Raw genomic sequence first — 18,047 nt, 5'->3', positions numbered from 1 at the left:
TTTTATGTGCAGCTGAGGATGATGAGCACAGGTGCGAAACTGAACTCTCAGTATCTATTGAAGAAATGGGGTTTGAACCTGTGAGGAAGTAGAGCTTTTAAATGTAGAGGCATTTCTCAATTCTCCCCAAAAATCATTATTAAAAAAAACTGTAAAATACCTGAAGTGCTGCCTGCCACAGCAATTTAACAGCATGGTCATACTGGCTACGTCTCCCATGTGTAGAAATATCGTGTAATTACAGCGTAGTTCTAATTGCTCCGGGGGGGGGGGGGGGGGTGAATTTTTTGTATTAAAATGAGAGAATCCCAGTGGAAATTGGCACAGTACACGAGCTACTTCCAGCTCTGCATTCTCTGAGCGAACAACCTCGATGAGAAGGAGTTGCGCAATCTATTTTGCAGACGTTTCTGCTTAATGTCGTGAGAGTTCGGTCATTATGATGCCTCACAAGCACCACGCAGTGAGGCTTTTCAGCATTTACACTGTTCTTTAAAAATGTCAACAACAACACAGCTACCACTCACTGTGTGCCTGTTGTTTGTAGCCAGGCGTGACACAACACCAATTTGCTCAATGTTAAATAAGTGAATCATACATTGACACGTTACCTCTATACACAAACAGATAGATGAATAGACACACAAATAACTGAAACAGACACTTACCTTTTAGGATGATTATAGAGTTCACATCAAACAGCACATGCAAGAAAAAAAAAGAGAACAGAAGAAAAGAGTTAGCAATTTTTGCAAATTACATCAGTGTTTTCCCCGCTACCAGTCACATATTATCCAAAGGTAGGTTGTCAAATGTACGACTGTCACCAGAATTACCAAAAAGTGTGGGCTTGGTGAGCAATGTACCATTTCCTTTGTGAGTGAAATTTTAATTATAGCCTAAAAACTTTATTGGAACATTTACGGAGTTTGAACAGCAAAATCTCAACAGTCTGCCTTTATTAAAGACGTTTTAATTACCCTGACAGATGTTTAAAGCTCATATCCAAGATTGATTCGTGCATATCAAAGCGTTTCTGTTTTAAATGTTCTACATGAAATAAAAGGAGCCTGATTCCATCACTGAGCATGCACAAAATTAATCAAGGGGTTTTTTGGGGGGATTTTGAGGGACTTTTGAAGTGAAATCTGAAATCAATGTAATGTTATCAATGTCTTAGTAAACAAAATTCATTTTTATATTCCCACAATGGCATTTTGAGATGTTTGATGTTTCTGTTACACATACGCTGTGAATATTTGTGTTGTTTTACTTACTGCCCCTCTCCTAAATTGCTCTATATCCCCTCTATAGTCAGCTGTACTCATTCAACGACATATAAAGCAAAGATTGGCACAAGGTTAAAACTACTTCCTTCAAAATCAAAACCTGATATGCATACACGACAGAAAAAAGTGTTATGACTCAATTTATTGACAGCAAATGAGAATAAATTCAAAGGTAAGAGCACTACTGAGAGCTGCTTCCCACAGCTTTACTAGAAATTCAGTGTCAGATTTTGCAAAATACGTGATGTCCTGGAGGAAGAGAAAAGAGGAGGAGAGGGAGAAGAGAACATGACAATGAAAAGAGAAAAAAAAGGACACAGTGCTGCACTAACATCATCCACAGAGCAACATATCTCTCTTTGTTACATAGTTTGTCTCCTCTCCTGTCTGGGGATGAATGAGTCTGCACATTTGTATTCTTTATTGCAGCGTTATTCATGATTACTGATGACTGATGAGGTTTTCACATCTTTACACATAATGGGCGGAAGGGGAATAAAAAAAAAAAAGACTCCAAACAAAGTCCCATTTGTGTTTCTCATACAGCTCTCATTCCAAAACCCAATGATTTTTTGCTTTTTAAGAGGAGAACCAATCTGGTTCACATGATCTCTGAGCTGCTTAAGTCAATAGCGCGATGGCAGCGATTGCTATTTGATAATAAAAAGGCCGAAATGCACAGACATTTGTAGATACGGGGGTTACAGTTTCAATATGCCTAACCTTTTGAGTGCTGACAAGAGACAGGTGGGGCAACAGCTGTGGCCTTTAGAGTGCAAAGCCCATTAGGAGTACTGTGCTCTGTGGCATATTTAGCAGATTTCAACATTGCCGTGTTAAACAGCAGGGTTAACAAATTGAAACAGTTCCTTATGCAATCCTTGGAAACTGCCCAGTCAATCAATAACAAGATAAATCTATTCATCTATAAATAGTTTCTGTAGACTCATTTGAAAATATCAAAGTAGGGAAGGTTTTCAGCAGGGTTCCAAAATAAGCAGTGATTTGTCAAGCAGACAATGACAAGCCCTTTATGATGAAATCACTTTTTTGGGACAGTCTAACAAAGGTACTGGTTTCAGAAGCAATAATGTGACCCAGGAAAAGGGAAATGAGAGTTTAATCAAGAACAACAGCTGACAGAATGAACAAATGATGGGAGTAAAATGGCAGAAAGAAACGGAAATGGCACGTGTGTCAGAAAGAGTTGATCAATGTTTGATTGATCGTTTGGTCTATAAAATCTAGAGATCAGAATATAGCTTGGCCAGTAGAGTTACACCAAGCTTATGGTGATGTCTGTAGCCCTTTAAGATCTACCAATGTGCAAGCCGTCAGGACATATTCTTACATTTTTACATACTGTAGCACAATTTTCTGGAGTATTTTTATTGGCTTTACATTTGCTTTACATCAATATAACCCGTATATCCCAAGTTTTAATAATATTTATTGACTTATGCCTTAAATACTACAATGAATTGCTTAGAAGTGCAATAAATCTAAAAAAAAAAAAATTCACACATATTTCAAAATACAGAAAGTGCATAGCTGTATCCTGCATATTTGTAAATGTAAAAAAGTAGCACAATATCCTGTGGTCTCGTTTATAAAGATTTTTGTTACGTGTGCTTCATTGTGTATTTTTACAAACCCATCACTGCAACAAAAAAGCGCTCTGAGACCTGGTGAATGTGTGAAATATGAGTCGAACTCCCCAGATTTTATATGCAAAAAGAATGATTGATTTAGCTTATCTGGTTTCAAATCTACCGCCAATCAAAAATGAGCATGCAATCGCAGTGCCGGCACTACGCTGGGTTCTATAGGGTTAAATTCCCGGTTCTATTTTACTAACATCCAACATATTCAGCTTTCTGTTGTAAATGATGAGAATTAAATCGCCAAACTTGCCGGAACTGACAAATCTTTAGTGCTTTTGTTTATGCTATGGTAACTGAATTACAGAAATAGATTGCTTTTTCTAAATGTGCAAGCAGTAAGCACATTTTTCTTACTATTTCACGACTTTTCGGACACTTTAAAAATGATAAATAGAAAATACCCAGTCTTTGCAACAAAAACAGCCGAAAAGAAAGCTATAATGGCCTAGCAGTGACAACCTCAGAGGTGTATTATTCCTACACAGTAGTGGCTTTGATGTTCTACTATAACTTCTTCATCTCACTTTCCAGTAGGGCTTATAAACTTTAATCTGTCAGCTGCAACCCTTTATGACCATGTACATTGCGCACGCACACACACACACACACACACACACACACACACACACACACACACACACACACACACACACACACACACACACACATATGCATTTACAGACTTCACTCCTACTAGAAGAACTAAACTAAGCTTATGAAGGGAAAATCATGGACTCTTCAAACAACACAGGTGTTAACAAGAAACTATTGAGACTCCCAGGCCGACTGAAACACTCTCCGTGTTCTGTCTCTGATGATTCTATTTGAATTGTTATTCCTACCTTAGAACACTCGGCGTCAGTGTTTTCACAGCATTTCTGGAGTCTTAAGCAGCCCGTGCATCAATTAACATATTTATTGGAAGGGAAAAGGAAAGATGTGAGACACCGTTCAAAAAGCTTAAGGCCCATTTTGGCCGGGCCTCCGCAGCTCCAAATGAGGGTGGATCATTTGTAACGGAGCCAGATTATCTGGATATGATCCAGTTATCATTGCGCTGCTTCAGCAAGCACAATTGAGATGGCTCTGTTTATCAGTTATATAGCTCCTGCACTGCGTTTGAGTGCAACCCTCCCCTCCCCTGCCCGCTCTCGCTTCTTTTGTCAGTCTCTCCTGTCAGTGTACGATTTAGTAGACGTCAAAAGTGCAATGAAATCAAATGGAATGTGGACGCTGTGGGATACACTAAGCAAATCTCAGCGAGGATGGTGTTAGGTATGGCGATAATATCTTTCCTCTTTGCACCCGTTTTTCTACATTCACATTTTTTTTCCTTCAAACATTCATCACTTCAGGCAAGGCTTTAGGGTCAATATGGGGAATCAATAAGTCTCATATTAAATTCACTTCTCTCTCACATGCTTTAAAATAGAGTGTTGCTTATGTCTGCTTTCCAGCCCTTCATTTGTATTCTTTATTTCTCTAACTAAATACGCATTCTTAATTAAGCCAAAGCATGTATTATGTATGCCTGCGTCTGAATATGTAGGAATAAAAAAATACACAAAACAACACTTTCTGCACACTGAACTGCAGAGGAGCCTAAGCACTGTAAAAGATCCTCTGCCTGTCTCAGATGACAGCTCTGCCAGAAAGAAGAGGACATGACAGCCAAAACACAGACTTTATGAAGGCTATGGTAATTCCACTCCTGCTTTACGCACAGCGACTCTTCACTAAGGAGCGTTTGGCTCAGATGTCACACAACACGCACGTAAAATTTAGTAGGTAGGTGTCTGACAAACAGTGGCACCATCTAAAGGAAATTACAAGGCAAAACTAAATATCTTCTAACTGCACTTAAGCGTAGTTTGTAATTCTTATGTTTTTCTTTTGGCAAGGTGAGAAGCCGAGGCACAGACATGCGATCGGTGCCATTTGTTCGTCTGTGCGCACTACAAAAAAAGGCGCAATTTGTGGATCCGCTGGGGCTTCCATTATACAACTTCAAAACTGTGTATTACTTTAGAGGAATACATACGTGTGGTGCTAAGAGAAAAAAAAAAAAAAACAGCTGGAAGTTTGTCCAAGCAGATGTCAGTTGGTCAGAGGTGAGAAGGAGGCAAGCACAGTGCGATTATTTTCTCCTGGCTGTTTACCCATGACAGAGTGATTCAAGCAGAGGGGTTAATAACTTGCCCTGACCTCAGATCAACACTGACAGACTACTTTCAGTCTCTCTTACTTCAACACTCTACACTTAACCGTCTTTTCAAAAAAGATAAGAACAGTGATTTGATCATGAGTGGCAATTCAAGTATTCCATAATTGCCCATAATGAAGTCAATGGTATAATTTGCATTCATTCATTTTTTATTATGCGCTTTTATGCCTCAAGATGGAAATAGCAGATGGATAATTTCAGGCAGTATAGACATCAAATAGCCCTAAATTAAAGGAAGAAAGCACAGTGGTAGCTTTGACGCAACAAAAATTGTTTCTTGGCAGATATACAGCACAATATTGTCCTAAATCTAGCGCTACTTTTAATTATTTTATTGCAGTGCACTCCTGGACTTTATTCCACAGAGAAACACAACACCTCCTGGATAATGCAATGAGCCTACAGGGTTATATTGTAACCCTCAGTTTTAATGTTTTAACTTCATAACTGAACTCATCCTTTGTCAACATCATTTGAGTTCAAAAGGTCATCAGAGCCACACAGAACAGAAGAAGAAGTAGTAACAGGATAGCAGTGTGTGGCGTTTTATTTACGTTTTATTTCTTTTGGATTGTCCATCATTTTGGCATGATGAACGGCTTTTAATACCGCGAACTTTGCCTACTGTTGCCACAGTGAAGAAGCCCCAGAGCTTTAATGTACGTGAGCTTGTATAAGAACCAGACACTGAATGCACTAAAGAACCTGAAATATCACTAATGTCCTCCCAGTCCACAACTCTTTTCAAAATTATTGGAAAATGTGTTTTTGCAGATACAACCATGAAACATATTGCCAGAGGTTGTGAGAATGAGAAAAGCCTTGAAAAATATCCTTCATTGGTCCCAAAACCAAGAGCATCCAACAATTTGACAAGAGAGCATATGCATATGTGACTGAAAAATAGAATAAAGGAATGTCTATCAGCAATGTTGTTATGCCTTCTGGAACTATATATATATATATATATATATATATATATATATATATATATATATATATATATATATATATATATATATATATATATATATATATATATATATATATATACACATATGCATGAGAATCTAAAATATACAAACTATTAGGCTGTATCGGCAGCAAACAAGTGGACAAGTGAGTGATGCTAAGTGGCAGAGCTGGGTATGTATTTATGTAGATTTGACAGTACAGTGCACAATTTTTGACATGCAATTGCACTTCTAAGTGCATGTCTAATATTAGATCACATACCGGCTGAAAAGCAACTTACCACTGTGACAACTTTACTAAAGCACCAAATCACACAAACAAAGACTGATGAGTTTGATATGAATTATTTAATTAGTACAGATGAAAATATAATTATTAACATGATTAATGTTTCTCTACTGGGCTTGATGGGTCATTGCCTTTCCCCAAAGTGATTGGAAGCATTACTGCCTTCAGCATCAGCTGATTAAATCCTTACATACCATCACACTGCCGTTGGATTTTTTACGTGTGCTATCTCTGACTTTTGCTAATCATTCAGTTATGCACATCACTGCATTACATGCATTTCTGCACCCACTGAAAACAGTAAAAGACCAGCAGTAATATACACAAATGAATTTTTACATTTTTAATTGCATGTTTTCATATGTTCCGAAATCTCCATGTGATGGACCATTTGTTTTTAAAGCACATCAAAACATACGTTCAACACGCAACCAAAATAAACTGCCGGCTTTCTGCTGCTGAGTCTTGAATCCAGTTTTTCTGAACTTGCAGCAAAACAAATATAGATATTTATAAAAACCTGGTAAAGCCTTGTTATGTGTAACAGTGAATGCTATAGCTGTTGAAAAAACCTGCAGAGTACTGAGGAATAACCAAGTAACCAAAGCCTCTGATTTCTTTGTCACCTCCACCAGTGTTCTGCATGGGGCACTTAAACACAGTGTTATTACTCTGCCAAGTTACGCAGCGGAGTTATGTGACGATTGCTGTTGGTTTGTCTGTCTGTTTGTAACATTACTCAAAAACAGACTAACACATTTACATGACATTTTCAGGGAAGGTCAGACATGACACAAGGACTAAGTGATTAGATTTTGGCATCGATGCATCTTTTAGTCTGGATCCACAATTTCTGTATCATTGATAACAGCACAGAATCACTGTAGCTACAACAGCAAGTGAACACTACGTCAGCTGCCTGCTGATGATCACATGATTGCAATCCTACTACAAATCGACCACTGCGGACTTATCGGGACTTATCCGTCGGAAATGATACAAGGAATGAGCAGCCTTGGCGGAGTACTCGGAGTGCTTCCATGTATACCTGATTTAGTACTTTGTACTTACGACCGTAGCTATGCCTTTGTATTACTAAAAAGTCAGATTTAGCTAAGCTGGCTGGTACTTGGATTGCATTAAGAATCTATCACAGTAGAATTTTACCTCTTGTTGTTGATGGATGTCAAGCCCCAGACCCAAGTGACTCTTAAGGAAATTACCTTGCTAGACTACCCCAATTTATCACCTTAAACTGGACAAAACCACAAGACTCACATAACGTCTTTTTAGTACTACTAGAAATTTGTATTTAAAGCCATTTCAACCATAAAGTTTCGCAATTCTATAAAGGCTGTATCATTGTTAAGATTTTTTCCACTGTCTGAACCATTTGAAGAGTTGACAGACCCACACAGCCCATGGTGGTTTATCTCCTGCCAGTTGATGTGAAAGAGCCTCCAATTCTATTTGCCTACTTGCATGCACCAGTAATTACAACATGATTGATTTGTTATTTCAGTATTTTCCCTCCGCTCTCTTATCTGCTCTACATATATATCATGAATTTTTAAACTTTCAACTTTTACAAACCTAAATGTCTCTGCTTGCTTCATCTCTCGCTGATTTGCCATTCATGCAAAAGGTTGCGACGACTGCTGAAATTTTCACAGGTGCATTCCAAACCATAAATCAGATTTGCATCTGCAACAAAGTAATGTCTAACAAATTCTCTTCAATGTACAAGAAACCAAGAGGGGAGCGGGTTCACTTGTCATCTGTGTGTACTAATCTCTGCAAGAGATAAGGCAAAAAATGCAAGCGAGCCAAAAATGTATGGCGCTCTGCCCATTGTTTACGTTTGTTTATTTTGGGGCTGCTACAGAGCATCATTCATTTTCTTTAACAGATTGTTTTTTTCTCCTGAATGCCCAGGGTCTCCATTCTTTTTTTTTTTTTAATGAGCGCCGTGCTTATTGATAGAATATTGTTTAACTGTGCATGCTTTCCACAATTAAGAGGGTGAGACTTATTCATTCCACCCCAGAGCGAATAAGCACAATTTTAATTTAAGAAATAACAAAAATGCTTCATTTCACAATTGCCTGCATTTGATGCCTCATATTTCTAATGACGTTAGTGCTGTAATTAATGAGATAAGCAAAAGAGACTTTTGATGAGGCCTGCATGTGTGTCTGAGGCCCATGTGTGGACACAAGCTATCTCTGAGAAGGCTACAGCCTTGAGGTGAGTAATCACCCGCAGGGAGTTTCTATGAGAGTGGCCTTCTTAAAGCCATTAATTAGATCTCTGCTCTCACTGCACTTACCTCAAGGTAGGTCACAAGTGCTGCAGCTTCCCTCTAACCCTCTGTCGTTGCCTCTCCCTTTGCCCCCGTGTTGTCACCCCCTCCCTCCTTCTGTCTCGCTCTGCTGGCCTCCTATCTTTCCCTCTAACTCCCTTCTTTATTTTGTCTGTTTACCCATGGACCTTGTTTGGCTATAGGCTCTCTGGGTTGCCCAGGACTCTGCTCTAACCTCAGTGACAAGTCCTAGTGGCTATTACAGCAAAATGGAGCAGTGAGTTCCAGGCTCCCGAGCTCCAAAGATGAATAAAGAAATGGCTGTTTATGATAAGAACAGTACACTCCATGATATAAGCATTCCGTGAATGGATCTTAAGTACATTTGCATGCATTTAATCATGGATATTAAACACAGACTGGGCAGTTGCACCCACAGAACAATATATAACCGCAGACTGAAATTATCCTAAGTACCGTACTTTCGCGACCATAAGGTGCACTTAAAAGTCTTAAATTTTCTCCAAAATGGACGGAGCGCCTTCTAATGCGGTGCGCCTTATGTGTGCACCGAGTTCACGCTGTTTATATAGAGAAAAGGCGGACGTGACAGAGGACAGCATGAGAACGTTAAAGGAGGAAGTGTGGGCGTGAAAGAAGACGCTAAAGGCACGCCCCCAAGTCAGCTGCCTCGTTCATTCGAACTGCCAACTCTTTTAAAAGAGTTGGCAGTTTTCGGTTGGTCAGCCTGGTGAGCGCCGCACCAATCGCAGGACTCCTGGTTGCAGTCACGCCTCTGCCGTCGTGGTCCAACCAGGGAGTGGGGATCACAGCCTCATTTGCATAGCCACAATATATAGTTAAAACACACACACAGGGTGGGATGCGCTGGCTGTAACAGACGTGTGTTGCGACATTAATAACAGCGACACCTTAAAGTATACTGCAAATAAGCAACATTCTTACTTGAAATGATTACATTTTGTTTTACACGTATGGCAATTAAATATATCTTCAATAGGATATAATAGGATATGCAACATTTATGCTTCCTGTATACCATTTTTCTGTATATTTTTTTTCTATTTGCGAGATGATTTAAAGCTCACATTGTATGTACCTACAAGACATTCAGTGCCAATGATTTTTTATACATGTTTTTTTCCTACAGTAGTAACTTGAGCATTGTTATGCATCAGTTAAGGGAGATGAACTGAAGCTAATTATCAAAGGTTAAAAACAAACATGAATGTGGTTGTACAACATGTATAAAGTGTAGTATACATATCACGTGTTCATACCCTTACTTTTTCTCCATTATGTGGATCTCCCACTCGTTTCTGAATAATATGTGATATACCCAACATCAACAACACTGAGCCATTGTGTGGATCTTAACTTCAGATGCACTGTAAATGTTCTTTTTACTTCTTGCTTTTCTTTCATGCAATGCCATGCCAGCATGAATGAGAAAAAAAATGTATATTTTACTCATCTGTTTTCCAGGGTAAATGGTTCAAATGTAAAAAAAAATAAAAAAGGAGAACTATCAAATATAAATACATATACAAGCGAAACTTGTCTCCTTAAGGTTCACTTAATCCTATCTACTCCATATGCACTGTAACTTCGGGAGCTGCATGCCTACAGGGCAGAATAATTTATGTCCCACTGTATCTGCCGAGCAGTGGCATGTTCGTATCACTGAAACAGCTTGTTGCTTGGGTACAGAAAGAAAGAAAGGAAAAACGCATGACAACAGTATTAAGTGAGGAAACTGGATTTACATGCAATGTAAACCCAGAGAGCTCTTTTTTGGGATTTTTGTAATTATTGTAATGCAAGTGTGACTATTCTGTAGGTGTGTTTGGAATAAAATGCACATAATTTGCCCTTCATTTGCAAGGCTCACGCTAAACTATTCAGGAAGGCTTGTGAAAAAAATTATTTACAAAAGGAGGGACTGGGAGGTATTTTGTGAAATGTGTCTCAATTTTTTGTACTGAAGGCTAAGCACCATGTGCTAGCTGAAGGCATGCTGTGCAGTAAGATTAACGGAAATTCTTTAACCTGAACATTTTAGGATCATATGACGCAGTGTCCATACATATGCATGCATTTTTTTTTTTTTTTAATTAATTTTTACTTTTAATGGTATTTTAATGCACTGCATGGTTAAAGTTTTCCAAAGGATTTGAAAATTTAACTACTCTCTTATGCTTTTATTGGCTTGAGACATGACTGTCAATTAGATTACAGCACATGTTTAGGAGTTATGTTTGAAACTGCCATCACAAATTGAAAAAAAAGTCCATTTGAATTCATATTGGGACTGATAAGCACTATAAAATCAATCATTGTACAGGCTTGATTATGGAAATATGCTTTCATGCTGCTGAATCTACTCTCAAACCACTGAATACCATTAAGTAATGTTCATCGCTTTAGCTGCAGTGCACACATTGCTGTGATGAAAAGGCTGAAAGTCAACACTGGACTCCAGAGGACACCTTCACACCTGCGTTTTCATTTAGAAGACTTTGAATGGCATGAGATCACAGCATAGGTTAGCTTTATTAGTGTATTGCTCCCTAAAACCAGCAACACATTCTACTCAGGCACCTCAGCGATTGACAGTCATGGAAAATATTATTAGACCATCCTTGTTCTCTTCACTTTCTGTACTCTCAGGGTATAGAAGAGGCCATTTCATGTCATAAGCAGCACTGCACATGCAAAGGCTTAGGGTGGTTTCCTGCTTACATTCAAGCCGTAACACAACTCAGAAGTTGTCAGCTCTCACATAATGTCTAAAACAAAAGAATTATGTGAAGCCACAAAGGCAGCCACCTTGACATTGCTGGAAACTGGCATGAGTGAGAGACAGGTAGCGAAAAAACTGAAGATCTCCAAGACAGCCGTTCATTACACCAAGAAAAAACAAGCTGAACATGGTACTACCAAATTGCTAGCCGGTCAAGCCAGGAAGCGTCTTTCTACCCCACGAGATCACCGTGCACTCATCCGTTCCTATGTCAGGAATCGTCTTCAGACCTCCAGGGACCTTTAAAATGAGTGGGCATTGTGGAGAAATGTGACTTGTTCAGCAAGGACAGTTGGAAACCGGCTTCTTGAAGCTGGTCTGAAGTCACACAGGGCACAGAAGAAGCTCTTCATCAACAAAAGGCAGAGGAAAGTCCAGTTACTCTTTGCTGGGGATCACAAGGATTGAACTGTTGAGGATTGGGCTAAGGTTCTCTTCAGTGATGAATCTAATTTTCAGTTGATGCCCACTCCAGCCAACTTACTGGTTAGGAAGAAGCCTGAAGAGGTCTACAAACCACACTGTCTTGTCCCTACAGTGAAACGTGGGGGTGGATCAGTGACTATCTGGGGTTGTTTCAGTTTGGGTGGAACAGGGCAAATTCAATTGTGTGAAGGGCCAATGAACCAGGTAATGTACAGGGCTACTCTTGAAAACAGTCTTCTTCCATCAGCTGGAAAACTCTTTCCTGCCTCCAATGACTGGATTTTCCAACAAGACAATCCCCTTGCCACACGGCAAGGTCAGTTAAAGCCTGGATGGAGAACCAGAACACTGGAGCCATGCCTTGGCCTGCTCAATCACCAGATCTAAATACAATTGAAAACCTGTGGAAAATCATGAAAAACAAAATGGAGAACCACGAGCCCAAAAACAAAGTAAATTATTTTGTGTTAGTGCAACAGGAATGGGCTCCTGTGACAGCAGAACAATGTCAAAAGTTGGTGGAGAGCAGCCAAGACACATGGCTGCAGTCATCAGAAACAATGGTTATGCATTATAATGGTTATGCTAAAACAGACAGAAAAGAAGACATGGAATGCGTAAAAGCGCTGTTTTTGGCAGTACAATGCCATAGCTATTGATGTAAGAACTTAACTGATTTTGGTTATTACCAAGAAAACCATGGAAAATGGCTAGATATCAGCTCTTAAATTAAACTCTTATGAGCTATTTTTGCTGTTGTCATTATATTTGTCCAAATAAATGTACCTTTAGTTGTACCAGACATTAAAATGAACAAGTAATTTAAGAGAACAAGGGTGGTCTAATATTTTTTTTCCATGACTGTATTTCTCATATGCTTTAATATAATGTGTAATATGTGTGTGTACCTGTCACTGCTGCTTCACATGACTGCACTGTCTAAGGTGTGATCTTGTGTATAATGGAAGTAATTTGTTCTCAGGTCTCTCTTGCAGATACCTTGATGTGACTTGGGGATTGCTTTAGAATATAAAGAACTTAACAAAGCACTGCAGCATTCTTTTAACAATAATTATCGTAAAAGCTGAGATGAAAAATGGTGTTAGACTAGACAGATTGATGTGTTAAGATACTGAATTTTTTCATATACTCACTAGTGTAACTGTCCAAATGTGAGACTGGGACCACCACCTGTTAGGACATTTCAGTCACACCATATGGGGTAAACAAGCTTCCACTGCCCTATCATGCCCACTGAGATTATATGGTCTTTACATGTCTGGCAAACAGTCTCTACAATAAATAAGATGTGTTGGGAAACCATTCACTGCAACACACCTGGAGGTTTTTTGTATCAAGTCAAAAAGTACAGCAGCGTCATAAGATGAAGTTTGTTGATGTCCTTAGACTTTTTACATATGTTCATGTTCTTTGGCAAGATGGTCTTCATAATTTCACAACAACAGGGTCAAATAATCTGGGTCTTTCCAGAATTGGAGGACAGTTGGGCTTCAAATTTTCTGAAAAATAAACCTTCTCTTTTACAATTTTCTGCTACATATTCATCAACAATAGGTGATAAAGTATCAAAGGCTTGATTGGCTCAGCTTAAACATCAATGGTACCATTTTTATTCCATCATTGTTTGTTGTTTGCTAACCCTACTCTAATCACAGTAACAGGGTTGCTAATCCATGCTAATGTTAGCTTTTTCTCAGGAGTAGAAGCTAGATATTTAGCTAGATGTTACTGCTGACCAAGAGGACAAACTTACTGATGGAAAAAAGTTTAAAAAAATAAATAAATAAATAAAAAATAAAGGAAAAAGAATTTGTCTTATCCTGAAAATATGCATACCAGGGTAGCATGAGGTAGAGTGAGACATTCAATTAAGGCTGACAATGTTATAAAAATATGAAAAACAGAAGAGAGGGCATATTTTGCTCTACCCATTCTTTTGGGAAACTGTCAGATGATATCAATTCCAGCATATCATGTGATTCACTCTTCTTCTTCTACCAGCTAAAAATGTTATGCTAACAGGGTTGCTGTGGGACACACGTCCCAGGCATAATAATTATTTAAAATACTATGCTGATTAAAAAAATGCTCCTACAATTACAAGAGCCATCAATGAAAAAATAATACCAAAAAAATGAGATTTAAATTTCATTTTAACTGTTTTATTTGAGATTCAATTTGGTCATCTGAGGGGTGGGACAAGAGAAAAGTGGCATTGTATGGGGTACTCCAGACTTATTTGGTATTTTTAAAAATATTTTCAGACATTCTTTTCTCCTAGTTTTTCTTTTTTTTTTTTTTTTTAAGGACCAGGACAAGTACATTTACATAACAACTGCATGTTCTAGTATTCTGAACATGGATTAATTGAAATTTGATGGGTTTGACCTAAAATGTCATCCAATTCTGGAATGAACCTTATACTATACTGTAGAGGAGAGCAAAGTTTACAATATGAAATGCAATAATAAATTGTATGTTTTGCCAGCACGGTCGCTTTATTGTTCATGCACTAAGAGACACAAAACTAAACAGAGTTTTATATTTATACCACTGAACAATAGACACTTGAAATTTTTAATTTTCTGAAAGTACCAAATACTGAAAAAATAACAAGCTTCAATAAGTAATAATGAACCTCGTTCATTATTTGTATCATCTGATGTAAAACATACAAAGAAGGCTGGCTGAAGGCTGTTTTTTGGGTCAGTAATCTTACTGATGGCCTTCTCTTACTTAATCACCTACTATTATGGTTTTCTTTTCTCTTTACTGATGCATCGTGGCAACACCACTGTTGCCATGTGAATGTTCATTTTCAGCTTAGAAGCAAAGGTTCTTCTGTTGTTCATTGAAACTTTTGCAAACTTTTCAAATATGTTGTAAGTTGAAAATATCAAGCATGAATTAAAAGCAATGCCTGCTATATTTCACCCAATCAATTTATAGTTCAGTTTAAACACACTATATGATGCAAGTGACAACATTTTTTTTGGGATGCGATTTTTCAAAAACACAAACTTCCTCATGCTAGGAAGTGGAGCTGCATAAACATTCAATTAAGCTTAAAATGTTTAACTGATATATGCTAAGTGCTGACAAATGTCAAACCTGCAGGAGGCAAGCGAAAAAAGGTCTAAAATGCTGTTAGCAGTGGAGCTTTGGGAGTATAAAAGCATTGTCGAATAAGTATGAGAATGGTTAGAGTTCACTGTGTGCAGGGAATACAGGATGACAAAGAGAAATTGACCAAATGTATCTCTTAGAAAGACTGTCCCTCCAATATAAGTTATCACCATTTCACCACCTCAGGGACAGCAATAATACTGGTTTTCAACAGAGCACTGTTTGTAGGGTGGGAATGCGGACAGTATGAAATCCAAAGTGGCACAATTAAATTATATATTAGGTTGAAATTATCCTAAAATTTTGTGAAAAGAGAACTGTACACTCATATATAGATTTTCTTCACAGTAATTTGTATTTGCTCATCCTCAGTAAATTCAAATAAAGGAATAAATCCGTGAAAAGGTGAACTGAGATGGGCAGAGAGATCTCAGGCAGGGTTTATAGTAGAGATACAGTATATTCTTAGAAAGAAAACTGGACATTAATTTGAGAAACATACACATTTACCGCCGAAATGTGTCAGATGGCTGCTTCCATTAATGGATCACTGACTTTTTACATCAATCGTCAACACTAAGTTGATTAATTATCAAAGGTATCAGTATATATCATTATTTGTAAAATATGGGAGCACATGTGTTAAATATGAGAACAACGGAAATGATTGCATATTCAGTGACAGATCTCTGGAAACGCTATCGATTGAGCTTGTGAAATGCAAGCGCAATGAGCATTAAGCGACTGCAATCGTTTGTGAAAACTGAGGTTTACTAAATAATGTAAAGGACTTAGGTAGAAACCGTGTTGATTTATAAAAACTGCAAATGCCTGCAATATTTCCAACGAAGTGTGGATTCAAAAAGAAAAAAAAAACTTATGGTTGCAAAATTGAAAATTCCTGGAGGGATCGTTTCAATTTCAACAACAGCCTGGAGATTTGTCTTGTCCTACTTAAGGCCAAGCTCGCTGCGGTTCTGAGCCGTGCCTCAGACTGTTTCTTGAGTTTCGCTGTGCTGCAAGCCAAGGATGTTGTAAGGTTAAACTATCTGACAGCTCTATTTTCACGGCAAACAACACACATCCTCGGGCTGATTTTCACATGCTTAGTGGTGTGAATTTTCACATGCTCCATTTATGTTGATCACACATGATTACACTTGGTTATTGGTGCCTCCACAGCCAAGCACAAAGGATAGCATTTACAGATCGTTCAAGAGAGGGAGAGATGGAAAGAAAGATGTAGGTGGCGAAGGAGTGAATATCTCAATATCTTTATACCACTTAATGGTCTCTGCATGTGCAGTCCCTCAGGCTACATCCACACTACACCACAACTTCTTTTCATAAGCATTACTTTTGCTACATTTACATCTGCCGTTCACATTACTCCAGTGTTTTAGCATCCATAAAACGGAGAATTGGCAACAGCACAAAAGGTAGAAAGTGCTGGTGAGGAGGAAAATCACTGTGAAGAGAGCAGTGACTGCCATCTGAGTGGGTGGAGGCCTTTGCCAAATGGGCTGCCATGGTGCAGGAGGACGACTGATAGATAACGCTCTGAAATACGGGTGTAAAACATTCATTAAAAACACAGCAAGGAGGCCAACATAGAGACCAGGACAAAAAATATTCCCATCAAAATACACTACCATTCAAAAGTTTGGGGTCACCCAGACAATTTCATGTTTTCCATGAAAACTCACACTTTTATTCATGTGCTAACATAACTGCACAAGGGTTTTCTAATCATCAATGAGCCTTTCAACACCATTAGCTAACACAATGTAGCATTAGAACACAGGAGTGATGGTTGCTGGAAATGTTCCTCTGTACCCCTATGTAGATATTCCATTAAAAATCAGCCGTTTCCAGCTAGAATATTCATTTACCACATTAACTATGTCTAGACTGTATTTCTGATTCATTTAATGCTGTCTTCATTGATAAAAACTGATATTTTTTTCAAAAATAAGGACATTTCTAAGTGACTCCAAACTTTTGAACGGTAGTGTAGGTACACTAAATTTGGTCAATCCAGATTTGGGCAATGATTGCACATCACAGACGGACTATAAAATCCAACACAGGCGAGTGTTCATGGGTTAATCCTACACTAGATCATTAAAAGCAGGTATAAAAGGTGCAGGGAGGTGATTAGTCTCCTCCCGGTTGACACCCAGATAGATAGATAGATAGATGGATAGATAGATACTTTCTTAATCCCAAGTGGCAGACCTGCTCCAGAAGTGCCTGAATTTTCAAATGGGTTTTGGGAACAGCAGGAAGTGGGTCTGCTTTCTTGGGATTGTACAAAAAAAGTAAAGAAGTAACTTGCTAGTCGGACATCCAAGTGTTTTGGCTTGGAACTTTACACTGAACGACAGCAAAACGGCTAATAGTTGGAACTTGTGCATGAAAATAGTACATCATATTAACCTATTTTGGGTCAGTACTGACAGCAGAAAAGTAGTAACATTTAGATCCTAAATGTTTATTTAAATTCCTTCTTTTGTTTGGGTTTTTGTTGTTTTTGCGTTTAAATTAAGTGTTCTTTTTGATTTGGTGTTTGGTTGTGTTTTGTTTGTGACCATTCTCCATGTTATTACTGTATTATAATTATGTTATTACTGGATCGTTACTATGATGTTATGAGTTATTACCAGGCTCTAATTTCCATGTGTTTCTTTTGTAATTTGCTATTATATATGTAAAGAGAGAACTTTATTTTATTTTTTTGTATTTTTGACACATACCCAAGCTTGCTTCCTGATTCATCACAGCCCTACCATGTGACAACCAATCTATGTTTTTTGTTGCAATGACCCCTTTATAATCATGTTTTACTTTCAATATGAGTTCCACCTTATATTTGTTCCAAGCAAGGAAATCTTTAGTCTTACTTTCC

At 38.2% G+C, this 18,047-nt stretch overlaps 1 protein-coding gene across 1 annotated transcript in view; it reads right to left on the bottom strand.

Moving 5' to 3' along the window:
* ctnna2 (catenin (cadherin-associated protein), alpha 2) overlaps positions 1-18,047 on the bottom strand; it is a 343,745-nt gene that overhangs the window by 222,186 nt on the left and 103,512 nt on the right. The window lies entirely within an intron of this gene.

This window comes from Amphiprion ocellaris, chromosome 4 (genome assembly GCF_022539595.1).
Source record: "Amphiprion ocellaris isolate individual 3 ecotype Okinawa chromosome 4, ASM2253959v1, whole genome shotgun sequence".
NCBI classification, from domain to species: Eukaryota; Metazoa; Chordata; class Actinopteri; family Pomacentridae; genus Amphiprion; species Amphiprion ocellaris.
Note: the sequence above shows the minus strand (reverse complement) of the source record. Positions and strands in the feature narration are given on the sequence as shown.